Here is a 12649-nt window from a genome sequence, read left to right as displayed (position 1 = left end):
TGTCTTGCCTCAATAAAGGTGTCTGAGCTACAGTGAAGATGTCTTGCCTCAATAAAGGTGTCTGAGTTACAGTCAAGGTGTCTTGCATCATTAAAGGTGTCTGAGCTACAGTGAAGGTGTCTTGCCTCAATAAAGATGTCTGAGCTACAGTGAAGGTGTCTTGCCTCAATAAAGGTGTCTGAGCTACAGTGAAGGTGTCTTGCCTCAATAAAGGTGTCTGAGTTACAGTGAAGGTGTCTTGCCTCAAAAAAGGTGTCTGAGTTACAGTGAAGGTGTCTCGCCTCAATAAAGGTGTCTGAGTTACAGTCAAGGCGTCTTGCATCAATAAAGGTGTCTGAGCTACAGTGAAGGTGTCTTGCCTCAATAAAGATGTCTGAGCTACAGTGAAGGTGTCTTGCCTCAATAAAGGTGTCTGAGTTACAGTGAATGTGTCTCGCCTCCGTTAAGGTGTCTGAGTTACAGTCAAGGTGTCTCGCCTCCGTTAAGGTGTCTGAGCTACAGTGAAGGTGTCTTGCCTCAATAAAGATGTCTGAGCTACAGTGAAGGTGTCTTGCCTCAATAAAGGTGTCTGAGCTACAGTAAAGGTGTCTTGCCTCAATAAAGGTGTCTGAGCTACAGTGAAGGTGTCTTGCCTCAATACAGGTGTCTGAGCTACAGTGAAGGTGTCTCGCCTCCGTTAAGGTGTCTGAGTTACAGGGAAGGTGTCTCGCCTCCGTTAAGGTGTCTGAGCTACAGTGAAGGTGTCTTGCCTCAATAAAGGTGTCTGAGCTACAGTGAAGATGTCTTGCCTCAATAAAGGTGTCTGAGTTACAGTCAAGGTGTCTTGCATCAATAAAGGTGTCTGAGCTACAGTAAAGGTGTCTTGCCTCAATAAAGATGTCTGAGCTACAGTGAAGGTGTCTTGCCTCAATAAAGGTGTCTGAGCTACAGTGAAGGTGTCTTGCCTCAATAAAGGTGTCTGAGTTACAGTGAAGGTGTCTTGCCTCAAAAAAGGTGTCTGAGTTACAGTGAAGGTGTCTCGCCTCAATAAAGGTGTCTGAGTTACAGTGAAGGTGTCTTGCCTCAAAAAAGGTGTCTGAGTTACAGTGAATGTGTCTCGCCTCCGTTAAGGTGTCTGAGTTACAGTCAAGGTGTCTCGCCTCCGTTAAGGTGTCTGAGCTACAGTGAAGGTGTCTTGCCTCAATAAAGATGTCTGAGCTACAGTGAAGGTGTCTTGCCTCAATAAAGGTGTCTGAGCTACAGTAAAGGTGTCTTGCCTCAATAAAGGTGTCTGAGCTACAGTGAAGGTGTCTTGCCTCAATAAAGGTGTCTGAGCTACAGTGAAGGTGTCTTGCCTCAATAAAGGTGTCTGAGTTACAGTGAAGGTGTCTTGCCTCAAAAAAGGTGTCTGAGTTACAGTGAAGGTGTCTCGCCTCAATAAAGGTGTCTGAGTTACAGTGAAGGTGTCTCGCCTCAATAAAGGTGTCTGAGTTACAGTGAAGGTGTCTTGCCTCAAAAAAGGTGTCTGAGTTACAGTGAATGTGTCTCGCCTCCGTTAAGGTGTCTGAGTTACAGTCAAGGTGTCTCGCCTCCGTTAAGGTGTCTGAGCTACAGTGAAGGTGTCTTGCCTCAATAAAGATGTCTGAGCTACAGTGAAGGTGTCTTGCCTCAATAAAGGTGTCTGAGCTACAGTAAAGGTGTCTTGCCTCAATAAAGGTGTCTGAGCTACAGTGAAGGTGTCTCGCCTCAATACAGGTGTCTGAGCTACAGTGAAGGTGTCTCGCCTCCGTTAAGGTGTCTGAGTTACAGGGAAGGTGTCTCGCCTCCGTTAAGGTGTCTGAGCTACAGTGAAGGTGTCTTGCCTCAATAAAGGTGTCTGAGCTACAGTGAAGATGTCTTGCCTCAATAAAGGTGTCTGAGTTACAGTCAAGGTGTCTTGCATCAATAAAGGTGTCTGAGCTACAGTAAAGGTGTCTTGCCTCAATAAAGATGTCTGAGCTACAGTGAAGGTGTCTTGCCTCAATAAAGGTGTCTGAGCTACAGTGAAGGTGTCTCGCCTCAATAAAGGTGCCTGAGTTACAGTGAAGGTGTCTTGCCTCAAAAAAGGTGTCTGAGTTACAGTGAAGGTGTCTCGCCTCAATACAGGTGTCTGAGCTACAGTGAAGGTGTCTCGCCTCCGTTAAGGTGTCTGAGTTACAGTCAAGGTGTCTCGCCTCCGTTAAGGTGTCTGAGCTACAGTGAAGGTGTCTTGCCTCAATAAAGGTGTCTGAGCTACAGTGAAGATGTCTTGCCTCAATAAAGGTGTCTGAGTTACAGTCAAGGTGTCTTGCATCAATAAAGGTGTCTGAGCTACAGTAAAGGTGTCTTGCCTCAATAAAGATGTCTGAGCTACAGTGAAGATGTCTTGCCTCAATAAAGGTGTCTGAGCTACAGTGAAGGTGTCTTGCCTCAATAAAGGTGTCTGAGTTACAGTGAAGGTGTCTTGCCTCAAAAAAGGTGTCTGAGTTACAGTGAAGGTGTCTCGCCTCAATAAAGGTGTCTGAGTTACAGTGAAGGTGTCTTGCCTCAAAAATGGTGTCTGAGTTACAGTGAATGTGTCTCGCCTCCGTTAAGGTGTCTGAGTTACAGTCAAGGTGTCTCGCCTCCGTTAAGGTGTCTGAGCTACAGTGAAGGTGTCTTGCCTCAATAAAGATGTCTGAGCTACAGTGAAGGTGTCTTGCCTCAATAAAGGTGTCTGAGCTACAGTAAAGGTGTCTTGCCTCAATAAAGGTGTCTGAGCTACAGTGAAGGTGTCTTGCCTCAATACAGGTGTCTGAGCTACAGTGAAGGTGTCTCGCCTCCGATAAGGTGTCTGAGTTACAGGGAAGGTGTCTCGCCTCCGTTAAGGTGTCTGAGCTACAGTGAAGGTGTCTTGCCTCAATAAAGGTGTCTGAGCTACAGTGAAGATGTCTTGCCTCAATAAAGGTGTCTGAGTTACAGTCAAGGTGTCTTGCATCAATAAAGGTGTCTGAGCTACAGTAAAGGTGTCTTGCCTCAATAAAGATGTCTGAGCTACAGTGAAGATGTCTTGCCTCAATAAAGGTGTCTGAGCTACAGTGAAGGTGTCTTGCCTCAATAAAGGTGTCTGAGTTACAGTGAAGGTGTCTTGCCTCAAAAAAGGTGTCTGAGTTACAGTGAAGGTGTCTCGCCTCAATAAAGGTGTCTGAGTTACAGTGAAGGTGTCTTGCCTCAAAAAAGGTGTCTGAGTTACAGTGAATGTGTCTCGCCTCCGTTAAGGTGTCTGAGTTACAGTCAAGGTGTCTCGCCTCCGTTAAGGTGTCTGAGCTACAGTGAAGGTGTCTTGCCTCAATAAAGATGTCTGAGCTACAGTGAAGGTGTCTTGCCTCAATAAAGGTGTCTGAGCTACAGTAAAGGTGTCTTGCCTCAATAAAGGTGTCTGAGCTACAGTGAAGGTGTCTTGCCTCAATACAGGTGTCTGAGCTACAGTGAAGGTGTCTCGCCTCCGTTAAGGTGTCTGAGTTACAGGGAAGGTGTCTCGCCTCCGTTAAGGTGTCTGAGCTACAGTGAAGGTGTCTTGCCTCAATAAAGGTGTCTGAGCTACAGTGAAGATGTCTTGCCTCAATAAAGGTGTCTGAGTTACAGTCAAGGTGTCTTGCATCAATAAAGGTGTCTGAGCTACAGTAAAGATGTCTTGCCTCAATAAAGATGTCTGAGCTACAGTGAAGGTGTCTTGCCTCAATAAAGGTGTCTGAGCTACAGTGAAGGTGTCTTGCCTCAATAAAGGTGTCTGAGTTACAGTGAAGGTGTCTTGCCTCAATAAAGGTGTCTGAGTTACAGTGAAGGTGTCTCGCCTCAATAAAGGTGTCTGAGTTACAGTGAAGGTGTCTTGCCTCAAAAAAGGTGTCTGAGTTACAGTGAATGTGTCTCGCCTCCGTTAAGGTGTCTGAGTTACAGTCAAGGTGTCTCGCCTCCGTTAAGGTGTCTGAGCTACAGTGAAGGTGTCTTGCCTCAATAAAGATGTCTGAGCTACAGTGAAGGTGTCTTGCCTCAATAAAGGTGTCTGAGCTACAGTAAAGGTGTCTTGCCTCAATAAAGGTGTCTGAGCTACAGTGAAGGTGTCTTGCCTCAATAAAGGTGTCTGAGCTACAGTGAAGGTGTCTTGCCTCAATAAAGGTGTCTGAGTTACAGTGAAGGTGTCTTGCCTCAAAAAAGGTGTCTGAGTTACAGTGAAGGTGTCTCGCCTCAATAAAGGTGTCTGAGTTACAGTGAAGGTGTCTCGCCTCAATAAAGGTGTCTGAGTTACAGTGAAGGTGTCTTGCCTCAAAAAAGGTGTCTGAGTTACAGTGAATGTGTCTCGCCTCCGTTAAGGTGTCTGAGTTACAGTCAAGGTGTCTCGCCTCCGTTAAGGTGTCTGAGCTACAGTGAAGGTGTCTTGCCTCAATAAAGATGTCTGAGCTACAGTGAAGGTGTCTTGCCTCAATAAAGGTGTCTGAGCTACAGTAAAGGTGTCTTGCCTCAATAAAGGTGTCTGAGCTACAGTGAAGGTGTCTCGCCTCAATACAGGTGTCTGAGCTACAGTGAAGGTGTCTCGCCTCCGTTAAGGTGTCTGAGTTACAGGGAAGGTGTCTCGCCTCCGTTAAGGTGTCTGAGCTACAGTGAAGGTGTCTTGCCTCAATAAAGGTGTCTGAGCTACAGTGAAGATGTCTTGCCTCAATAAAGGTGTCTGAGTTACAGTCAAGGTGTCTTGCATCAATAAAGGTGTCTGAGCTACAGTAAAGGTGTCTTGCCTCAATAAAGATGTCTGAGCTACAGTGAAGGTGTCTTGCCTCAATAAAGGTGTCTGAGCTACAGTGAAGGTGTCTCGCCTCAATAAAGGTGCCTGAGTTACAGTGAAGGTGTCTTGCCTCAAAAAAGGTGTCTGAGTTACAGTGAATGTGTCTCGCCTCCGTTAAGGTGTCTGAGTTACAGTCAAGGTGTCTCGCCTCCGTTAAGGTGTCTGAGCTACAGTGAAGGTGTCTTGCCTCAATAAAGATGTCTGAGCTACAGTGAAGGTGTCTTGCCTCAATAAAGGTGTCTGAGCTACAGTAAAGGTGTCTTGCCTCAATAAAGGTGTCTGAGCTACAGTGAAGGTGTCTTGCCTCAATAAAGGTGTCTGAGCTACAGTGAAGGTGTCTTGCCTCAATAAAGGTGTCTGAGTTACAGTGAAGGTGTCTTGCCTCAAAAAAGGTGTCTGAGTTACAGTGAAGGTGTCTCGCCTCAATAAAGGTGTCTGAGTTACAGTGAAGGTGTCTTGCCTCAAAAAAGGTGTCTGAGTTACAGTGAAGGTGTCTCGCCTCCGTTAAGGTGTCTGAGTTACAGTGAAGGTGTCTCGCCTCCGTTAAGGTGTCTGAGTTACAGTCAAGGTGTTAATGTATGGGCTGTTGACACTTCATAATCTTTTCCTCTCAGTCTCATAAAACGGACAATTATAAAGAACATGTTGTAAATCTTCACAAATGTTAATACTGCAAACCATTTGAATACCTTTATTTAAAACTTCAAGTGTCTAACATACCTAATTGTTTCAGTATGCTTCCAAAGTGCCCCGAAATTCTATCACCTTCGTTTACAGCAAACATTCGGCGTATCCCCTCTAATCATAATCCTTAATCCCCAGTGCTAACTTTTAATATAAAGGTAACGCTATATTTCAGGGGATTACCTTTGCAATATCATTTGCAGAAGCCCGAAGTCTTCCATGAACTGCCCGACGAAGGAAGGTACAGTGGCCCGCTCATTTCTGATAACATGCAGGCGGTTTAATGATAATTCTATCCATTTAAGCTATAACGAACATCAATATGACGTCACCTAACAACGGGCGTGGTAATAGCCCGTCGTCAAACAATATGAGGGCATTATCAAGTTACAGTGACCCGCTCATTTCTGATAACACGCGGGCGGTTTAATGATAATTGTATCCATTTTAGCTATGAATTAAAATTAACACCTCCTTGCGTCGCCGAATGTTACGTATGTACATGTACGTGGGTCACTGACCTTGCACCACGTTACGTAATTCCTCTGTCTACAAAACCTGACTGACAGAGAGAGGGGCCCTGACAATCCAACGACTGATATAATGATACGATGACATGCATCAACCAAGTCGACCAACCTGACAATCTGACCACCCGACACGCCACGTACGACAATTAGGACTCTTAAGACAAATTCTGTCGGGACTTTCTTAAAATAAATCTTAGCAGGTGTGGCCAAATGGAGAATAATTTATAGTGGCCGTACAATGTTTATGATAACTTACACCCTGTTGTTTCTCTGCACAATGGCATCACCAGTCTAAAAGGTGAATCATTAAGGGAAACCTTTGTTTTGTATGTTGTTTTCTGCATCATGGACATGGTAAAGAAATGAAGCAAAATTGTTCAATAAGTTGACATTCATTATTTTTTATCATTTTTGTCCATTGACGACATGAAATATATAGCTCATTATTTAGACCACCGGTTTGTCTTGTCCAGACACAGGTATTTACAGGCTGCTGATATAACTGTTATGCTGCTGAATGTGATATAAATCAACCAAAACATTCGGGGTTACAAAAGGTACCTAGCCTACCTTCTAGTCTCTGAAATAAACATATTTGACAGAAAAAACAGTTAAATTATAGTTATAAAATATACTCTTCAAAAAAAGAAACTTGACACTGTCTTTCAAAATGTAATATAATGCGATTGTTTCAAAATAGGACACAGAAACCATAATTGAAACACTGTTTGAAGATCAATGTACACAATGTTCAAAACATTAATCGTGTCACCTAGACAGACACACGTACACGATACAGTTAATGTCACAGGGGTACAGAAAATGTCAGTATCGGTTGTGCCCACCACGTGCATCAACCACCGCTTCACACCGACGACCCATAGATGCAATCAAGTTGTCAATAACACGCTGTTGGATGTGCTGCCATTCATGCTGAAGTGCCAAGGTAATGTCTGGATGTTGTTGTGCTGTAAGAAGTCCCGACAAACACGTGCAATATGCGGTCGAGCGTTGTCCTGCTGGAACTGTCCGCCATGAACGTTGACGTGAGGAAGAACGTAAGGCTGTAGGATCAAGTCTCTGTAACGCACATCTGTCAATGCACCTGTCACATGCACGAGAGGCGTCCTACCACCGTGATGAAGTCCGGCCTATACCATGACACTCCCGCCGCCAAATGGGACAACCTGCTGCACACAGTTGGGGGCGTAACGCTCACCCCGACGTCTGTAGACACGTGCGCGCCCATCAGCACGTGTGAGTAGGAAACGGGACTCGTCAGTAAACAGTACATTTCTCCACCTTGCACGTGCCCATCTAACCCTCTGTTGGCATCAAAGCAGACGGTCCGCCAGATGACGTGGGGTCAAAACATGACGTGGAACAGGTCTTCGTGCAAAAAGTCCAGCCTCCCTCAGTCTGCTGCGTACCGTTTGATCTGATATTCTGCGTACCCCAGGGATCTGTGTGGTTGTAGACGTGGCTGTGGTAGTGTGGTCTCTGAGGTGTAGCAGCCGGATGTATCGATCTTGTGCTTGGGTTTTCACCCTTGGTCTTCCTGACCTTGGTCTGTCGTCAACTCTGTTGGTGTTGTTGTATCGGGTCCACAGTGCGGAGATTGTCTGTCTGGATATTTTTGAAGAGTATATAACAGTGATTGTTAGTGGCTGTCCCTTCAAAGGGGTTTGAAGTATCGTAAAATAATTGTCCTCCTGAGAGGGTGCGTCAGTCCCACTTCATTCAAAGTATGTTTCATTTTCCTGGTTTTTAATCGTAGAATACTTGTTCTTTGAAAATGCTTTGGCTTAAATTGTCTAACAATCACCAGCAGCCAGAGGGATGGTGTAAATCCTGCATGGGTACCATGAAGGAAGCAGATGTACCGTAAGTCCCCATGGTCCCTTTGGTTGCTGGTGATCACTTGCGAATTTGTATTATGTATTGTTAAAAAAAAATCACATTTTCATGGTAACATACTAGTTTTATATCTATACCTGTGATAGTCTAGTGCTTTTACTGTCCTTCGTCGACAGGTTTTATAGTCCATAATTATGCATTATTACTGTACGACTTGATTTAGTCACGATATGGCTGAAATTTTGCCGATGTGACTGTACTCACTCACATCCAAACTCACTCACTCATTGCTTGCTGGTAATATGTAGCCCTAATAAATAGTCAAATTTTATGGTTAATTTCTAGTTTTAAACCTATATCTATGACAATCTTGTCCTTTCCCTGTCCTTTGTCGACAGGTCTCTTATTCTAAACTTATGTATTGTATAATTTAATTAAGTCACGATATGGCTGAAATATTGCCGATGTGCCACAAACTTGCTTTCCCTCTGTTATTTGTGCAATCAATTGTGGAACAACGTCACAGTCACCTCACAATGCATGTTGGCAGCCAACACGGCCCCCATTATTTGTGCAATCACCACGTCTGTCAATCGTAGTTCAAAGGGGAGATCTTGTCCCGCATCGACCACCACGTGTCCAAGTTACTTCAGGATGTTAATTTACCGCTGTCAAACATAATTCAAAGGGGAGATCTTGTCCCGCATCGACCACCACGTGTCCAAGGTACTTCAGGATGTTAATTTACCGCTGTCAAACATAATTCAAAGGGGAGATCTTGTCCCGCATCGACCACCACGTGTCCAAGGTACTTTAGGATGTTAATTTACCGCTGTCAAACATAATTCAAAGGGGAGATCTTGTCCCGCATCTTTATCAAAACCCGGGTTCCTACGTCCTTGAAATAGACTATTCCACCCCTCTGTTTGACCCTCTGTTTGGTGGATTCCGAGATACCTGGCTAGAAGTGCCCTATTTCTGACAGTTTTGATGCTATTTCCAAACTCTCATCATGATATGTGATATTCCTGTTGGCCTGAGTCCCAGTTATCAGTCCTACTTATATTACCACTCCTTATTATAATTCGTAATTTATTCCCTGTTAATTACATACAACCTCATACTAATGATCTAAATAAAATTATGATTTCATGCCTATACATCTAGTGCCGATCTTTTCTCATATCTTTATGGGACTCTTTTTTAGAGTTTATATTCACTACAATATGAACAAATTAAATGTATTTATTATTATTATTATTATTATTATTATTATTATTTACAGAGTAAAATAAAAAATGTAGCAAAGAGGGTTTGTTTCATCCTGCTACAGCAAATGGGATTTCTCCCAGGAAGCGCTGCCTAGTCAAACCCACCCAGAACTTTTCGGAGAATGTGAAGGCTCCCCAACAATGCAGCCTTCTGCATTACCCAGATTGTCAGAAGGGCTGTATTCCTGGTAGCAAACAGGTACTTTCCCAATGTCAGTCAACAGATCGGGAGGTACCAAACCTAAGGCACCGAGAGCAATGGGGATTTGGACAACTTGGTACTTGGGATGCAAGCGGGACATTTCGAAAGCGAGGTCCGCATATTTGCCATGTTGTTCCTGAATCTTGTCAAATCAAATTAGTGACAAAATGGACAGGGGGGCACGGGTGGCCCAGTCTAGACTGTCTAAGGCGCCGCGATTCGCTGTGCAGATTTGCGTCCCTTGCGGTTCACCTTGATTATGTTTCTAGGTTTGTCAGCACCATACCCGTGTTCGTGGGTTTCACTGAAGTGGTAAATGTCTGAGACCTGCATCACTTAGGGGGTTTCCTCCCACATAAAGCTGACACGCCGTGATATAACTGGAATACTGTTAAAAGCGGCGTTAAACCCAACTCACTCACTCACTCACTCACTCACTCACTCACTCACTCAAAAGTGACAGAAAATTCAATGAAATAACTGATTTCATTTGATTTATCCAAAGGGACAAGATCAGGTTTGTTGGCCTGGTTATGTCTGAGGATGTAAACGTGCATTTTCCAAAGAATTTTGTTTTTATCATTTTCCATCACGACATCTACCTACCATGGATGGACCTCTGTGTCAAAACCACAAGCATGGCGAAGACGGTAATAAACTGATCGAGCTACACCATCATGTCGCTGAAGATACTGTGTTTGTGTTTACGCGGGGCATCCACTGACAATGTGTTGGACAATCTAATTAAATTCATTGCATTTTCTACATTTCATATTTACATTTTAATGCAAAATAACATATTGACGGTTTATTATTATTAAACCGATAAAAATATGTCAATGCATCAATGAGGGTTTGAGTGATCCTGACACAGTGAGGCATGTTTGGCACGTCATCAGCTCAGGCCCTTGTCCCCTCTACACGCAGTCAAGACAGTGAATGAGACTTCTCCTAGGTAGCGCTGCCGTGTCGACCCACAAATAACTTTTCATAGAATGTGATAATTCCCCAACACTACATCCTTCTGCATTACCCTGCCTTTAAACCCGGGTACTCTTCCAACGTCAGTTTGTTGTTTTTTGTTTAACGCCGCACTCAGCAATATTTTCGGCCATATGAGGGCGGCCCAATGCCAGTCAACGGATTGGGAGACCTTAGCAACCGAGAATAATGGGTAGTCAGACAAACTTGTACTTGTGATGCAAGCTCGAAAGCCAGGTCTACCATGTTTTTCATATATGCCTTGGTTTTTCCTGAATCTTGATCACATAAGTGTCAAAAGGGAACAGATAGTTCAATGATATTTACATGATTTAATTGGATTTACCAAAAATGACAAGGTCAGGATTATTGGCCTAGATTCGAGTACATTTTAGGCTGTGTATACGGGCCTGGTCCAAACAAATCTATAGAGAATACTGCTCTCGTTCTCGTAAGATACTATTTTCACGAAACGAGTGAACTTTCTATGGTATCTGACCGAGCGAAAGCGAGTGTAGTATTTTATTTTATTCATTACCGACGTTTATATGGACGAAAATAGCGTTGTCGTTAATTTATACGCCAAACGCAAACTGGCTCGAACTTTGCATGACAGAAACCTATGATTGTGGGTTCGAATCCCGGTTCGCCCCGATTATGTTTCTAGGTTTGTCAGCAACATACCCGTGCTCGTAGGTTTCACCGAAATGGTAAACCTGCATCACTTCGGGCTTTCCTCCCACATTAAGCTGACACGCCGCGATATAACTGGAAAACTGTAAAAAGCGGCGTTAAACCAAACTAAAAATAAAATAGAAAGCTCCTGTCCTCTAACTTCTCCGTCAATTTTGACACAATCGTATAGTAGTAGCCTTCTTCTTTCGATCTGCACTAATATTTTAGCGGGAGATGTTGGTTTGGGTGTAGTATGTTTGTTACCAATACTTTTCAAGTTAGCCAAACAAAACACCATTTATTGTTATGGCATGTATTATAATTGCTTGTGATTGTTGTAAATGTCTCTCTTGTTGTAAATGTCGTTTTCAGGAGATTCATACAGTTATGCTTCGTATTAGTAAAGAGTGAAAGCGATTGCATTCCCGTGATTGTTTATAATTGAAAAAAGTAGTTCCGGTGTGACCGAGGTCACGAGTGTCCAATCAAAACGAATCAAACGAGGTCAACCTTGTACGAAACACGTGTGACGTACGGATTTAGTATCTTACCACCTGTATCTTCACCACGTGGGTAATAAATAAACATTTTTTTTCATGACGCCCCACATCTGTTCAGTTTACTGAGTACTATCCTGTAATATCAATCTAAGAGTGGATGACTTTTGTTTGTTTTCGGAAAGCATGTGGCATCATCAATATCTGACAGTTATTAATATTTTTGGGCTTTTTTATTTTATTTGTTGTTTAACGCCGAATATTTCAGCTACATGACGGCTGTCTGTAAATAATCGAGTCTGGACCAGACAATCCAGTGAGCATCGATCCATGCTATTAGAATCGATGACATGCATCAACCAAGTCAGCGAGCCTGACCACCCGATCCCGTTAGTCCCTTTTACGACAAGCATAGTCGCCTTTTAGGGCAAGCATGGGTTGCTGAAGACCTATTCCAGATCGTCACGGGTCGGCAGTTATTCATGAACACATGCTTATTAACACTGCGGCGTGAAAATTATCGAGTCTGGATCAGACTTACTACTGTTGGGAAAAGGTTCTTACTCCGGGCCCCTCGTCCAATCGCGAATATATTACTATTTTCTTTTACAGTTATTTATACTCAGTGATGCTCTATCTATTTTATGGCCTGGGTCATTTTCTTGTTATGAGTTGATAAAAGTCAACGAGTACACAATCAATAATTCGTAAATGAAAACAAAAACAAAATAGAAGCCTCACATAACTAGTGACTGCCTTAATACTGTTATAGAGCACAAACTTGCTTAATAATTGATATCAAAATATAAAAATAATATTCAAAATTTTATAAATTTTGAATATTAACTCCCTGTACAGGGTGGGACTGACTACAGGTGGTGACTTCTGTCGCCCACTAAAGTATCTGATCTATGAGTGAGTGAGTGAGTTGGGTTTAACGCCACTTTTAACAGTATTCCCGCTATATCACCGCGTGTCAGCTTAATGTGGGAGGAAAGCCGGAAGTGATGCAGGTCTCAGACGTTTACCACTTCGGTGAAACCCACGAGCAAATGTATGGTGCTGACAAACCTAGAAACATAATCTTGGCGAACCGGGATTCGAACCCACAATCATAGGTTTCTGGCGTGCCCAAGGGA

The sequence above is a fragment of the Haliotis rufescens genome, unplaced genomic scaffold (assembly GCF_023055435.1).
Source record: "Haliotis rufescens isolate VD_foot unplaced genomic scaffold, xgHalRufe1.0.p SCAF_14, whole genome shotgun sequence".
NCBI classification, from domain to species: Eukaryota; Metazoa; Mollusca; class Gastropoda; order Lepetellida; family Haliotidae; genus Haliotis; species Haliotis rufescens.
Note: the sequence above shows the minus strand (reverse complement) of the source record.